The sequence below is a fragment of the Triticum urartu genome, chromosome 2, assembly GCF_003073215.2.
Source record: "Triticum urartu cultivar G1812 chromosome 2, Tu2.1, whole genome shotgun sequence".
NCBI classification, from domain to species: Eukaryota; Viridiplantae; Streptophyta; class Magnoliopsida; order Poales; family Poaceae; genus Triticum; species Triticum urartu.
The window spans coordinates 277126867-277142755 of record NC_053023.1 but is presented as its reverse complement, the minus strand read 5'-3'; positions in this window follow the sequence as shown (position 1 = coordinate 277142755).

The window sequence follows — 15889 nt, the reverse complement described above, 5'->3', positions numbered from 1 at the left end:
CGTGGATATATCATATACCCCCGGCAAGGCTAATGTAATGGCTGACGCCTTGAGCCGCAAGTCTTACTGCAACCATCTCCAGGTCCACAAAGTTCAGCCCTCGCTTGTCGAAGAATTTAGGGGGCTGAACCTCCATATTGTTCCCTCGGGATCACTCGCTTCCCCTCCCGAAGGTTTCCCCAAACAGAACCTCCATGTTGTTTCCAAGGGTTCTCTCAATACCCTGGTTGCGAAACCAGATCTTGTGGACACCATCAAATGGATACAGAAATGTGACGATGAAGTCCTCAAGATTAAGCGCGACCTCAAAAGGGGAAAGCCCTCATTCTTCACGATCGCCGACGATGGCGCCTTGTATTTCAAAGGCCGCCTAGTGGTACCATGTTCGAAGAAAAACCTGGATAAGACTAAAAGGGTTATGCAAGAAGCCCATGATACGCCTCTGTCCATCCATCCTGGTAGTACAAAGATGTACCAGGATATTCGTCAAAGATTCTGGTGGTCTAATATGAAGCAGGACATTGCTCGTTATGTTGCTGAGTGTGACGTTTGTCGCCGAATCAAAGCAGAGCATCAAAGGCCTGCTGGGACTCTGCAACCTATCTCTATTCCTGAATGGAAATGGGACCATGTTGAAATGGACTTCGTCACTGGATTTCCCAAATCGCAGAAAGGTAATGATGCTATTCTTGTCGTCATTGACCGGCTTTCCAAAGTTGCCCATTTTCTGGCGGTCAAAGAGACAATCACTGCTAGTCAGCTTGCTACTCTCTACATGGCCAGAATTGTTTCACTTCACGGTATCCCACTGGTTATCAGTTCAGACCGTGGCAGTTTATTCACTTCAAGGTTTTGGGCGAGTTTCCAAGAAGCTATGGGGACTCATCTGTCGTTCAGTACTGCGTTCCATCCTCAGTCGCAAGGGCAAGTTGAACGTGTCAACCAAGTTCTCGAAGACATGCTTCGAGCTTGTGTAATCTCATTCGGCAAGAAATGGGAGGAATCTCTTCCATATGCCGAGTTCTCTTATAATAATAGCTATCAAGCTAGTCTGAAGATGTCCCCCTTCGAAGTGCTATATGGACGAAAGTGTCGAACCCCTCTGAACTGGTCAGAAACTGGGGAACGTCCACTCTTTGGTCCGGATATTATCCAACAGGCCGAAGAACAAGTTCGCATTATTCGCGAGAATCTCAAGACTGCTCAGTCACGACAGAAAAGTCAGTATGACCGTCATCACCAAGACATGGTCTATCAACCTGGCGAAAAGGCTTATCTTCGAGTTACACCAATGAAGGGTGCTCACCGCTTCGGGATCAAAGGCAAGCTAGCTCCTCGCTATATCGGCCCCTTCACTATTCTCGAAAGGCGTGGAAAGGTGGCATATCAACTGGAGCTTCCGCCGAACCTTTCTCAGGTTCACGATGTGTTCCACGTGTCGCAGCTTCGACGCTGCTTCAAGGACCCAATCCGAGCAGTGGATCATGAAGTGCTTGAATTGCAACAAGACCTCTCCTATAAAGAGCATCCGGTCCGCATTCTCGACCAAGCTGAACGCCGCACACGTCAGAAGGCGATCAAGTTCCTCAAGGTCCAGTGGTCGAATCACTCTGAAGACGAAGCCACCTGGGAACGCGAGGATCGTCTTCGTGATGAATACCCCGTACTGTTTCCTTCTACCTGCTAAATCTCGGGACGAGATTTCTTGTAGTGGAGGAGTTTTGTAACTCCCGGGTAATCAAGCTACAGTAATCCAACGATAATCATGCCACGTCACCCCGGTTACTATTGATAATCTACCGTTAGGCCAAAACCGAGTCAAATTCAAACATTAAAATAAAGTTAAATTATAAAAGTTTCAAAATGTTAAACTAAAATGTTCGGAGTGTGCAGTTAAATGCCAGGGTAATTATAATGAAGCAAACACATTTTTATAAAATGCCTAAATAATTTAACTCGATTTAAAACAGAAGAGGAAATAAAGAAAAGGAAAACAGGAAACAAAACCAAAAAAAAAAAGGAGAAACCCCCCTTGGGCCGTGGCCCAACTGGACCAGCCCACTGGCCCAGACCGGCCCCCACTCCCCCCATAACCCTACACCCCCGAAACCCTAACCCCACCCCGTCGCCCCACTCCCCCCCACTCGCTCCACTCCCCCCTGCCCCCTCCCCGATCCAGATCGGATCGGGGGCGTTCGCCGCCGCCGCCCGGATCCACGCCCGGAGCCCCCCCCCCCCCCCGCCGCCGGACTCCTCCCTCCCCGGCCTGCCTCCTCTACGCCGCCGTTCACCACCGCCACCGCGCTCCCCGTCCTCCTCTGGACGCCGCCGTGCCGCGCCACCGCCCCGCGTGCCTCGGCCTCCTCCTCGCCCCGTGCCGAGGCCGCCATTCCGGCGCCGCGCCCTCGACCCCGTCGCCCCGCCGCACTCGTCGCCGGCGACCCGAACGCCGCCCCCTTCCTCGTCCTCCTCCTCGAGCTCGAGACCGCTGCCCCGTTCCCTGCACCTTCCGTGAGCACCCCCCCTCTCTCCCCGTCCCCGTTGCCCGTTCCGGCCACCGCGCCGCCAAGCCCCGCCCCTGTGCGCTGCCGGCGTCGACTGCGCACGCAAGGCCGCACCCGCCTGCTCGACCCGCTCCTCACGCCCGGCCGTGCCCTATGCATGTGCACACTCGCCGCTGCCCCGTGCTGAAGCTCCGCGTGCGCCGTGCTCGCCCACCGGTCGCCCGCGCCGTCCGCGGCTTGCGCGTGTCCGCCCCCTTGCTCGCGATGCTCCCCTCGCCCCGATCGCTGTTGCGTCCGCCGCCGCTCGCCGTCCCGCCATTTGCCGCGCCGCGCCTTCGTTCCCTGCCCCGGCGCCACCCCGACGTGGCCTCGCCGCTGCCGCTGTCGTCCCGTCCCAGGCGGCCGGGCTTGCCGTGCCCGTGGCCGGCGCCCCCTGCCCATCTGGGCATTTGCCAATCGGGCTGGGTGCCTGTGCCCGTAACCGCGCGCCCGAATCGCTGTGGCCCTTTGGGCCACTGACATGGAGGGCCCCGCCTCCAGAACAAAAAAAAAACAAAGGAATAAAAAAAAATACCTAAATAAATAAATAATTTATGATAAAAATAATTAATTAATTAATTAACTAATTAGTTAACTTATTTAATTCTGATTAAATTAACTAATTAAGGTTAATTAACCCAATGATTAATTAACCTAATTAACTACTGTTAATTAATCTAATCAATTAATTAGGTTAATTAAACCCTAATTAACATAAACAGTGTATGACAGGTGGGTCCCACTGGACCCACTGGTCAGGTTGACCAAGTCAACAGAGTTGACTGCTGATGTCAGCATGACATCATGCTGATGTCATTAATCTGTTTTTCGAATTAATTTAAATAATTAATTAAATTCCAGAAATTAATAAAATCTTTAGAAAATCATATCTTTTAATCTGTAACTCGGATTAAAATATTTTCAACATGAAAATTGCTCAGAACGACGAGACGAACTCGGATACGCAGCCCGTTCGTCCGCCACGCATCCCTAGCATAGCGAACACGCAACTTTCCCCCCTCCGGCTCCTCCGCCCGAAAACGCGAAACACCGGGGATACTTTCCCGGATGTTTCCCCCCTTCACCGGTATCACCTCATACCGCGATAGGGCACCCCTAGCACCGCTACTTGTCATGTCATGCATCGCTATGCATCTGTTTGCTTAAATATTTATTGTTTCTCCCCCCTCTTCTCTCGCTAGACACCGGGACCGACGCCGCTGCTACCCAGTACGACTACGGAGTTGACGATCCCTCTCTCTTGCCAGAGCAACCAGGCAAGCCCCCCCCCCTTTTGATCACCAGATATCGCCTACTCTTCTCTATACTGCTTGCATTAGAGTAGTGTAGCATGTTACTGCTTCCCGTTAATCCTATACTGATGCATAGCCTGTCCTTGCTACTACTGTTGTTACCTTACCTGCAATCCTAATGCTTAGTATAGGATGCTAGTTTTTCATCAGTGGCCCTACATCCTTGTCCGTCTGCCATGCTATACTATCGGGCCGTGATCACTTGGGAGTTGATCACGGGTATATTACTATACTTTATACATGATACATGTGGTGACTAAAGACGGGTCGGCTTGAGGAGCACCCGCGAGTGGATCTTTGAGGCGGAGCGACAGGGCAGGTTCCGACCACCTAGGAGAGAGGTGGGCCTGGCCCTGGTCGACGTTCGCGGATACTTAACACGCTTAACGAGATCTGGGTATTTGATCTGAGTTTGGCCATTTGGTCTATACGCACTAACCATCTACGCGGGAGTAGTTATGGGTATCCCGGCGTCGTGGTATCAGCCGAAGCCTTCGTGACGTCAGCGACTGAGTGGCGCGCGCCGGATTGGAACGTAAGCCTGCTCTTGTATTAAGGGGGCTAGTTCTGCTTCCGGCCGCGTACGCAACGTGCAGGTGTGCTAAGGGCGATGGGCCCAGACCCCTGTGCGCTTAGGTTTAGACCGGCGTGCTGACCTCTCTGTTGGTCTAGGTGGGGCTGCGACGTGTTGATCTTCCGAGGCCGGACATAACCCAGGAAAGTGTGTCCGGCCAAATGGGATCGAGCGTGTTGGGGTATGTGGTGCACCCCTGCAGGGAAGTTAATCTATTCGAATAGTCGTGATCTTCGGTAACAGGACGACTTGGAGTTGTATCTTGACCTTATGACAACTAGAACCGGATACTTAATAAAACACACCCTTCCAAGTGCCAGATACAACCGATGGTCGCTCTCTCTCAGGGATACGAGGAGGGGATCGCCGGGTAGGATTATTGCTATGCGATGATACTTGGAGGACTTCAGTCTACTCCCTTCTACATGCTGCAATACGGAGGCTGCCAGAAGCGTAGTTTTCAAAAGGATTAGCTATCCCCCCTCTTATTCTGGCTTTCTGCAGTTCAGTCCACCGATATGGCCCTTTACACATTTACCCATGCATATGTAGTGTAGCTTCTTGCTTGCGAGTACTTTGGATGAGTACTCACGGTTGCTTTCTCCTCCTTTCCCTCTATCCCTTCTTCCTGGTTGTCGCAACCAGATGTTGGAGCCCAGGAGCCAGACGCCACCGTCGACGACGACCCCTACTACACCGGAGGTGCCTACTACTACGTGATGCCCGCTGACGACGACCAGGAGTAGTTAGGAGGATCCCAGGCAGGAGGTCTGCGCCTCTTTCGATCTGTATCCCAGTTTGTGCTAGCCTTCTTAAGGCAAACTTGTTTAACTTATGTCTGTACTCAGATATTGTTGCTTCCGCTGACTCGTCTATGATCGAGCTCTTGTATTCGAGCCCTCGAGGCCCCTGGCTTGTAATATGATGCTTGTATGACTTATTTTATTTGTAGAGTTGTGTTGTGATATCTTTCCGTGAGTCCCTGATCTTGATCGTACACGTTTGCGTGTATGATTAGTGTACGATTAAATCGGGGGCGTCACATACTTTCTCCTTCATGATGCCAAAAATTATATATATAATTCCGATCATGATGAACTAGATGCATAGGATATTTTTTTGGAGAAATTCCAATTTCAATTGATTCCAATTCCAAGATCCAATATCATCGCATAGCCTATACCATGCCAATGCTTTTCCCTTCAAAGATAAAGGGAAAACCTTCTTCTTAGCATCATCTCCGGGTAAACCTGCAAGCTTAAATAATCCACAAATTTCATCCACATATATCAAGTGCATATCAGGATGTTCAGTTCCATCTCCTGCATAAGGATTAGCTAGTAGTTGTTCTATCATTCCCAAAGGAATTTCATAACCAATATTTTCAGTAGGTGCAGTAGGTTGAGGTACAACTAATTGTGGTTCCGGTCGAGGTGAAGATACCCCGAATAAACCCCTCAAAGGATTGTTCTCCATAGTAACAAGTGACAATAAATTTCAGCACACAGTAATAATTTTCCCTTAGCAATTTCCACTTACTAAGAGCACTTCACTCCCCGACAACGACGCCAGAAAAGAGTCTTGATGACCCACAAGTATAGGGGATCAAGCATTGTCCTTTCGATAAGTAAGAGTGTCGAACCCAACGAGGAGTAGAAGGAAATGACAAGTGGTTTTCAGCAAGGTAGTTTCGGCAACCACTGAAATTGTCGGTAATAGATAGTTTGATAGCAAGGTAATTTGTAACGAACAAGTAACAATAATGGTAAGTAAAGTTTAGCAAGGTATCCCAATCCTTTTGTGGAAAAGGACAAGCCAAAACTGTTTCTTATAATAGGCAAAGCGTTCTTGAGGGTACACGGGAATTTCATCTAGTCACTTTCATCATGTTGATTTGATTCTTGTTCGCTACTTTCACAATTTGATATGTGGGTGGATCGGTGCTTAGGTGGTGTTCTTACTTGAACAAACCTCCTACTTATGGTTAACCCCTCGCAAGCATCCGCAACTACGAGAAAAGTATTAAGATAAAATGTAACCATAACATTAAACTTTTGGATCCAAATCGGTCCCTAATGAAGTAGCGCATAAACTAGGGTTTAAGCTTATGTCACTCTAGCAACCCATCATCTAATAACTACTCCACAGTGCATTCCCTTAGGCCCAAATATGGTGAAGTACCATGTAGTCGGCATTCACATGACACCACTAAGGGAATCACAACATACATATCATTAAAATATCGAACACATATCAAGTTCACATGATTACTTGCAACAAGATTTCTCCCGTGACCTCGAGAAGAAAAGTAACTAATAACAAATGATAATCATGCTCAATATTAGAGGAGTATTAAATAGCATAATGGATCTGAACATATAATCTTCCACAAAATAAACCTTATAGTAATCAACTACAAGATGTAATCAACACTACTAGTCACCCACAAGTACCAATCTAAGGTTTCGGTACAAAGATTGAACATAAAAGATGAACTAGCGTTTGAGAGGAGATGGTGATGTTGAAGATGTTGATTGATATTGCCCTCCCAAAGATGAGAGGGTTGTTGGTGATGATGATGACAATGATTTCCCCCTCTAGGAGGGAAGTTCCCCCAGCGGAATCGCTCCACCGAAGTGCAAAAGTGCTCCAGCCCAAGTTTCGCTTCGAGACGGCAGCACTCCATCCCGAAAGTCCTCTCCTTATTTTTTTTCTAGGTCAAAATGACTTATATACTAGAAGAGGGGCACCAGAGTTGGGTCGAGGAGGGCACAACCCACCAGGGCACGTCTGGTCTTCCTGGCGTGCCCAGGTGGGTTGTGCCCACCTGGTGTGCCCCCTCTGGTAGTTATTTGCTCCAATATTGTTCATATATTCCAAAACAATTCTCCAGACATTTTCAGCTTATTTGGAGATGTGTAGAATAGGTAACTCTGACGTAGCCTTTTAGGTCTAGAATTCCAGCTACCGGCATTCTCCCTCCTTGTATAAACCTTGCATATTATGAGAGAAAAGGCATTAGAATTACTCCAAAAAGCATTATTATGCATAAAAACATAGTAAATAACAATAGGTAAACATGATACAAAATGGACATATCGGGCGCAAGAGCCCGGCCAGGGGATGAGACGTCCCTGGCGTAGGTGGCCGTCGATCCGACAGCGGAACTCTCAATGAAAGCACCAATGCCGGTGTCAAAACCGGCGGATCTCGGGTAGGGGGTCCCGAAATGTGGATCTTGGATCGATGGGGAACAAGGGACACGGGACACGATATTTACCCAGGTTTGGGCCATCTATGGGAGGTAATACCCTACGTCCTGCTTGATTATATGGCTTGTGTATATGGGGATTACAGAGTTGATCTACCATGAGATCAGAGGAACTAAACCCTAGCTAGTAGGATGGTGATTGTTCTCCTAGCCTCTACGGACTAAACCCTCTGGTTTATATACACACCATGGGTACTAGGGTTTACATATAGTCGGTTACATCAAGGGGACGCCGGATCTTCCATCTTGACTTGGAGTACACACCAAGGCACAAAAGGTCTTCGGTCCGAATACAGTGCGGGCCAATAGTCCGGCCCACATGAGATGGGTCGGCACTCCGAGGACCCCCTAGTCCAAGACTCCCTCACACATGAGTAATACAAAATATAATTCCGTTTGGACAACACTTTCACCAACAAGTACGCACTTGAGCCTAATTGCAATGTATGGCTTCTGCACAACATCTCCATCATTATTAAAATACATGAAATGTAGGTGATGTAGGATGCACATGATCCCATAAAGGTATTTATCCTTCGAACTAACTACAAATAACCAACAAAACATGTTCATAAGACACCAGCAGGATACATGTCTCAGTCTAGATATCACTACGAATCAAGTTGTGCATATTTGCTATTGGGATGAACCACATCGCTGCATGTCGGGTTTGCAAAAGCCATCCATCGTGTGGAAGCTTGATGCCTTTCACACACTGAAGTTCATCTTGCAACAAGCTATGTTGACAAATCTTTGGATATGGTGCTTCATGAAACCCATGGTACGATGTGTAAACATAGTTTCCCCTTGCGAATGGAACTTGCATAGCACGATAATCATTGCCGGTGATATGTTTGATGATTTGTTGGATGATCGGATAATTGAGACCGAGGAATAGGGAGTAGTTGTCGAGGTTGTAAACCCTCCTCCAATTGAATACGCCTGGCCCAACAAAGCTAGAATCTTTCTCGAACACGAAGCATCCATAGCCATCACAGTCATGAATGCCCCATGCATTGTACTGCATGTGGTTTGATGAAATGGTTGGGTCACTTTGGTACATGCGAATGAGCATGAAATGCCTAACATCAGTTGAACGGGCGATAAACCACCACACATTGGCACCTATATTTCCAGGTCCTAGAATTACAAAGGCCAGAGCATTTGCGTCTACTGCAACAAATCAAATTGGAGACCAAAAGGACAAATATAGACAATCATGTTCAGAGTATGTGTGGAACTAAGATTATTATAACAGTGACACAGATCATAGCCAAATCATTGCAATGCCATGGTTATAATCATACCCTAGTTTTTAAAAAATGCCAATGGCTTTCATATTCTAGCAATATGTCATGGTTCAAAGATCAAGTAAAAATGAGAGGAAAACGGCTATGCAAGGCCTACTCATATTCTACCATAACAGTTAGATGTCAATTGTTCTCATATCAACTCTAACAATAACATGTGTGGTTATAAAAATCTTGGAAATGAGAGGAACATGTGGCAATCATGTGGTCATTGGAAGTATGCCCTAGAGGCAATAGTATTGTATTATTATATTTTCATGTTCATAATTAAGAGTTTATATTTTATGTTGTAATTGCTATGATCTTGGAATATTTGATTCAGTGGAAAACACATATGCACGTATAGAATGATAAACGAAAAAAATAAGATTCCTAGTCTCGCCTCTAAGACTGGCTCAAGTGTTGTTAGTGATCATGTTTTCCGGATCTTAGGATATCGTTAAGTGTAACAGTAGTCCTAAAACAACATTGAGAGTATGACGTTAGAAGAATAATCATATTGAATCGACGCAAACTTGTTTGTTATACATTGAGATGATATCGTCACAAGTCAATTGTTATAACACGGATTGTTAACATGTATTTTAGTGTAACGCTCCAAGACCGATGCTCTGATACCAACTTGTAGCGCCCAAGATGCGATTCTATCCCAATCACGTGTTGATATCATGTATGATGTTTGATATATTCTTATGGCGTTGTATGCCTTTGTATGTATCCCCAACTATTATGTAATGGTACGGTGTAATGATATCCACCTTGCAAAAGTGTCTCCAATATGCGCTTTTATCCTTGGTGGGACCTTCGTGTTCCTTTAGGATAGGGTCGCATATTGGGCGTGGCAAGTTGGTATCAGAGCCTCGACCGACCATAGGAGCCCCCTTGATTGTCCGTAGTTGGCCGTTGTCGAGTCTAGAAGAAAAACTTTTTGGGAGTCTAGTTATATCGGAGAGTAGGACTCCTTTTTACTCCTTAGCCCCTTCGTCGCTCTGGTGAGAAATCTTGACGTAGGTGTTTTGACTTACTCCTCTTCCCCTTCAATTTTTGTTGTTGTTAGGATCACGTAGTTAGTTTTTTGATTGTTGTGTTGTCAGCTCTTTTCATCCGGCGCACTTCTCTTCGAGTCGATTCGACCTTATGTATCTTTTGCAAGATCAATCGTCAGCTCTTTCTCAACGACGTTGTTTCCCCGTCCGAAGTGAAACAATGTCGTCTAATGTTGTCTTTCTTTTTCCCACCCACCCACCCTTTTTCTTCCCGGAGTCTGAGCCTCTATTCGAGCATCAATTTCATTCGTGCAGAGCCTCTTCAGTCTTTCCTCAATTGTCTCAACCGGTGAAATTCTCATCAACTTCATCATGGTTCTTCTCGTTTTATTTTCCGGTGGATTCAATTCCAATTTTTGGGTTGATCACATTCTTTTCCTTGACCAAAGTGTTTCCCCTTGCTCGTTCGCCTCTCGCCAGTTTGTTCTTCTGGAGTGCTCAAGACATCTCAGAAGATTCGTTTTTGTGTTCAAATTAATTCGAGGTTGTCACCTCATTCAAGTCTTTGAATCATTCCGGTGCATCATTTCTCATTCAAACAATCCTTTCCAACGGTGTTTCTTTTCAGTGGTCCCTAACCCACAGGTCTTTTTCCAGGATCTTACCTGACTCTTCTAATTCTTCCAGAGTTATTCTCAAATCCTTCTCAAAGTTTGACGTAAGTACGAATCCTCATCGGGCAAATGTCTCTTTCAAGCTCGCTTTCGAATTCTTTCATATTTGGTTCAGCCTTTCTATTCCTCATTGTCCAGAGTGTCCAAGTAATTTTGGTGGTGTTCCTCATCGTCATTCTCGACATTTGAAGACTGAAGAAGAGTTTAACTCTAAATCTTGTCCGTTCTCTCGAAGGTTCATGGTTCTAGCTTCATGTTATCCTCTCGAATTATTCCGTTTGTTAGAGATTCTTTTCTCATCCATCTGACGCATTTCAGGAGTTCATTCCTTTCGCGATCATCTGGAGGCCATCATTTCGGAAGATTTCTTCGTTCTAAGTTTTCAACTTCGTCTCCAATTATTCGGAATTGATGTCTCTTTGTTCATCTCCATATTCTCCTGGTGTTTCATTCAAGTAGTCTTTAGTCAGATTGTGATCTCTTCATTATTTTGCATCTAAATCCCCTAAAGTATATTTGTTCTTTTAACTCTTCCCGGCGAGGAATTCTCTTTCTTCATTCATTTTCAAATTCTTACGATGGTTTGTTCAAGATTTCCTTTTACGTTGTTATCGTATCAATTCATTCGTTCTTTCCAGTCCTACCGGTGGTTCAGGAAGACCTTATCAAATTTGCGCTATATCTCTCTTCAATCCTTTTCAAGAAGAATAAGTGCATGCCAAATCCATCTGTCATCAATTAAATTTGATGAGGATAAGCATAACGTAATTCTTATTCTAATTTCATCATGGTCAAGTAATTCCTTCGTTCGGAGATTTTCATGATGAATAATTTCTTGGTTCTAAGTTGTTCATTTTTTCTTTTCTGGAGTTCCAAGTTTTTCTCATTTGTCTCGCTGCGAAGCTCCATCTAAATCATCGCAAGACTTTAATCTTATTCTTTCATCCTTCAATTCTATCTCATCATCCTTTTGTTACTAGAGTTCTTCATGGTGGTTCGTTAAGGATTTAATTCTCAAGTATCTTTTCTTCTTGCGTCTTAATGTGCAATTAATTCTCCGCATTCTTTTGAAGTGGAGTTTTGCATTTCTTCGTTCTTCTCAGGTATTCAATCATTTCCATTTGTGGTCGGTTATCACCTCTTAATTTTGAGTTGTTTTCCATAAGCCCACAACAAGCTTATTCTTTTCATTGTTGAATTTCCAACAACTCTGTTCAATACTTCCTTGCAAGGATGCTTCTCAATTCTATTATGGTGGAAGTTGTATGTTGTTTTTCCCCGTTCTCTTCCTTCCAATGATTTACCCTCTATTCTTCCGTTCCGGAGGCACCGTGATGTTACTCTTTTCGCCCATCATCTAATTTCACCAAGACCTTGTTCTTGCCTTCCTAATCCATTTTACCGGAGTGTCAGGTCCTCTTTTGAAGTCCTTTTTCTTGCCAATCCCTACTTTCCTTATCTACTCGGACGCTATCCGAATCCTTTCGTTCTTATTCCTTTTCTATATTCTTCTAACCGGAGTCGTTTCAGAGTCTATCTTATGACTTGAGCTTTTTATTCTCGTCATAATCGTCGTTCCTCTTTTCAACCCGAGTGCTCTCGACTTCCTTCATCTTCTCTCTTGCACTCTTGTTTATCTTATCCTTTTTCTCTTCCGTCTCGTTCCTAAGATCTCGGGACGAGATCTTCTGTTAGTGGAGGAGAGTTGTAACGCCCCGAGACCGATGCTCTGATACCAACTTGTAGCGCCCAAGATGCGATTCTATCCCAATCACATGTTGATATCATGTATGATGTTTGATATATTCTTGTGGCATTGTATGCCTTTGTATGTATCCCCAACTATTATGTAATGGTATGATGTAATGATATCCACCTTGCAAAAGTGTCTCCAATATGCGCTTCTATCCTTGGTGGGACCTTCGTGTTCCTTTAGGATAGGGTCGCATACTGGGCGTGACATTTAGTTCCTTAGACCATGAGAGTATCATAGTCACTTCTTACCATATGATGAGCTTTGGGGTTGCTCAAATGTCATCTATAACACGGCGACCATAACGACAACTCACAGGTTCATCGAAAAGTTTGACAAGGGACTCGATAGATCGAGAGTGGAACTTGCTCCTCTGATGATGGAGAGATATTCTAAGGGCCCTCTTAGTGTGAAGGCATCCATAATTGTCTTGCCAAACACAAGTGACTTTGTCACGGGGATGCCAGAACAAGTCAACGAGAAAGAACAACGAAGCTGATAACAAGGAGAGTGGTATAGTGAGCATGTGTATGACTCAAGTGGATACCGGCACATCTCACCTCAGATTTTGTAAAGTATTGTGGAGCAAAGGGAACATGACATGATAGCTAACGGTTCACTCAAATGCCATTCATGTATGCATATGGATCGCTATGGACGGCCACGGTTCCGCTATCGGTCATTGAACGAAAGGGATTTCGCTCATGTCTATGTCTTACCAAACCTACAGGGTCACAAGGTAATCATGATATGCTGAGTGTTAGTAGGATTTGAATAATGAGAATATATTTGGGAAATGGTTCCATTAATATTTAGAATAGGACCAGAGGAGTTCTGGGGTCACCGAAAGGGTTTCGAAGTTTATGAGGCAATACCATGTATTCCCGATAAATAATATATAGGCGGAAAATGTTTTCGGTGATGTTAAATTAATAATAAAAGGCTCTAGTAATTGTTAGGACACTTTTATATTTAATTCAATATCAACGGGCCTTAAAAGGCCAAGTGGTGGAAGGAATATTGGGCCACAAGTGCCCAATATAGGTGGCGCCCCTCTCCCTACGGAAGGGAGAGTGTGGAGCCCTAATCGGAGGGGAAACCCCCTCCTCTTGGTTGGCCAAATGGGGAAGGTTTCCTCCCCCCCCCCTTGTGGCACACTCGCTCCTCCTTCAACCTATCTAGGTTAGAGGTTTTGGGCACTTTTGAACACACAAGTTTTGGAGCCTCCTCTAGTTAGTTCTAGTTCTAGTTTGTCTTAGTTGATCAATTAGAGCTTGACCTAGATCCTATAATACTCATAATTAGAAGCCCAGTGTGGTTCCAATCTCCCCCTCTAATTCTCGAGGACGATTAGCTCTAGATGGCGAACTATACGTCTCCAATGTATCTATAATTTTTGATTGTTTCATATTATTATATTACCAATCTTAGGTACTTTTTATACAATTTTATACCATTTTTGGTAACTAACCTATTAATCGAGTGCCTAGTGCCAGTTGCTTTCTGATTGTTTTTTATTTTCCAAAAAAATCCATACCAAATGGTGTCCAAGCGCTCCGAAACTTTTTGACGATTTTTTCTAGATAAAAGAGACCTTAGAAGCTTTGAGAGGAGACCAGACGCAAAACGAGGAGACGGCAAGGCAACATGGCACGCCTTGGGGGGGTAGGCATGCTTTGTTACCTTGTGGGCCCCACATGGCTCCATCTGACCTAATTCCACTTTTATAAATTCTCAAATATTGGGAAAACCCCAGAGAGCCACCTAAAAAAAGATGTGGGTAATGATACTATTAAGTTGAAATTATTTCCTTTCTCGCTAAGAGATAGTGCTAAAACTTGGTTTTCATCCTTGCCTCGCAATAGTATTGATTCATGGGATAAATGTAAGGATGCTTTTATTGCCAAGTATTTTCCTCCCGCTAAGATTATTTCTCTTAGAAATCAAATCATGAACTTTAAGCAACATGAGCAAGCACAAGTTGCACAATCTTGAGAGAGAATGAAATTAATGATTAGAAACTGTCCCACTCATGGATTAAGCTTATGGATGATAATACAAAAAAATTATGTGGGATTAAACTTTGTGTCGAGAAATCTTCCAGACTCTGCTGTAGGTGGTACCTTTATGGGAATTACATTGGGAGAAGCTACAAAGCTTGGTCCTTCATGAAACGCTCCATGAAATTCACTCGAAAAAACTAGATGGAGTTGTTTTTAAGGTGGATTTCGAGAAAGCGTACGATAAAGTCAAATGGCCATTCCTCCAATAGGCATTGCGTATGAAAGGATTTGATGAAGCCTAGCGCCGCCAGGTTGAATCGTATACGCAAAAAGGGAGTGTTGGAATTAAAGTGAATGACGATTTAGGTCATTATTTCCAGACACATAAGGGCCTGAGACAAGGGGATCCAATGTCTCCTATCCTGTTCAACATTGTAGTTGATATGTTGGCAATTATGATAGGAAGGGCTAAGGAGGCTGGTCAAGTGCGCGGCCTGGTACCTCATCTCGTGGATGGAGGTGTGTCCATCCTTCAGTACGCCGATGATACAATCATTTTTATGGAGCATGACTTGGCCAAAGCGAGAAATATGAAGTTGGTGTTATGCTTATTTGAACAATTGACCGGGCTAAATATTAACTTTCACAAAAGTGAGTTGTTCTACTTTGGTAGAGCCAATGACGAACAAGAGGCATATAGGCAATTGTTTGGGTGCGATTTGGGGGCTTTACCTTTCACATACTTAGGAATACCAATCCACCATCGTAAGCTGACAAACAGAGAATGGAAGTGCATCGAAGACCGATTTGAAAAGAAACTGAGTTGCTGGAAGGGCAAGCTCATCTCATATGGAGGCCGATTAATTCTGATTAATCCGGTTCTCACGACTATGCCTATGTTTCTTTTGTCTTTCTTCGAAGTCCCAGTTGGAGTTAGGAAAAGACTGGACTTTTATCGATCACGATTCTTTTGGCAGGGTGATGAACTAAAAAGAAAATACCGTCTAGCAAAATGGGATATCATCTGTAGACCGAAAGACCAAGGGGGTCTTGGTATTGAGAATCTTGAAGTTAAGAACAGATGTCTTCTCAGCAAGTGGCTGTGGAACTTATCAAGTGGGACTGATGCCACTTGGGCGCAAATCTTCCGTAGCAAGTATCTTCAAACCAAAACTTTATCTCAGGTGACAGTAAGGCCGACTGATTCTCCTTTTTAGAAAGGGCTTATGAAAGTCAAACTATCCTTGTTTAATAGGACAAAGTTTATTATTGGTAACGGTGCTAGTACGCGATTCTCGAAGGATACTTGGCTCGGAGAGACACCCTTAGCCATCCAATACCCGTCTTTGTATCGTATTGTTCAACGACGTGAGGTGTTTGTTTCCACAGTACTTCAATCTATCCCCCTTAATATTCAGTTCAGAAGGTTGCTAGTGGGAAATCGTTGGGAACAATGGCTCCT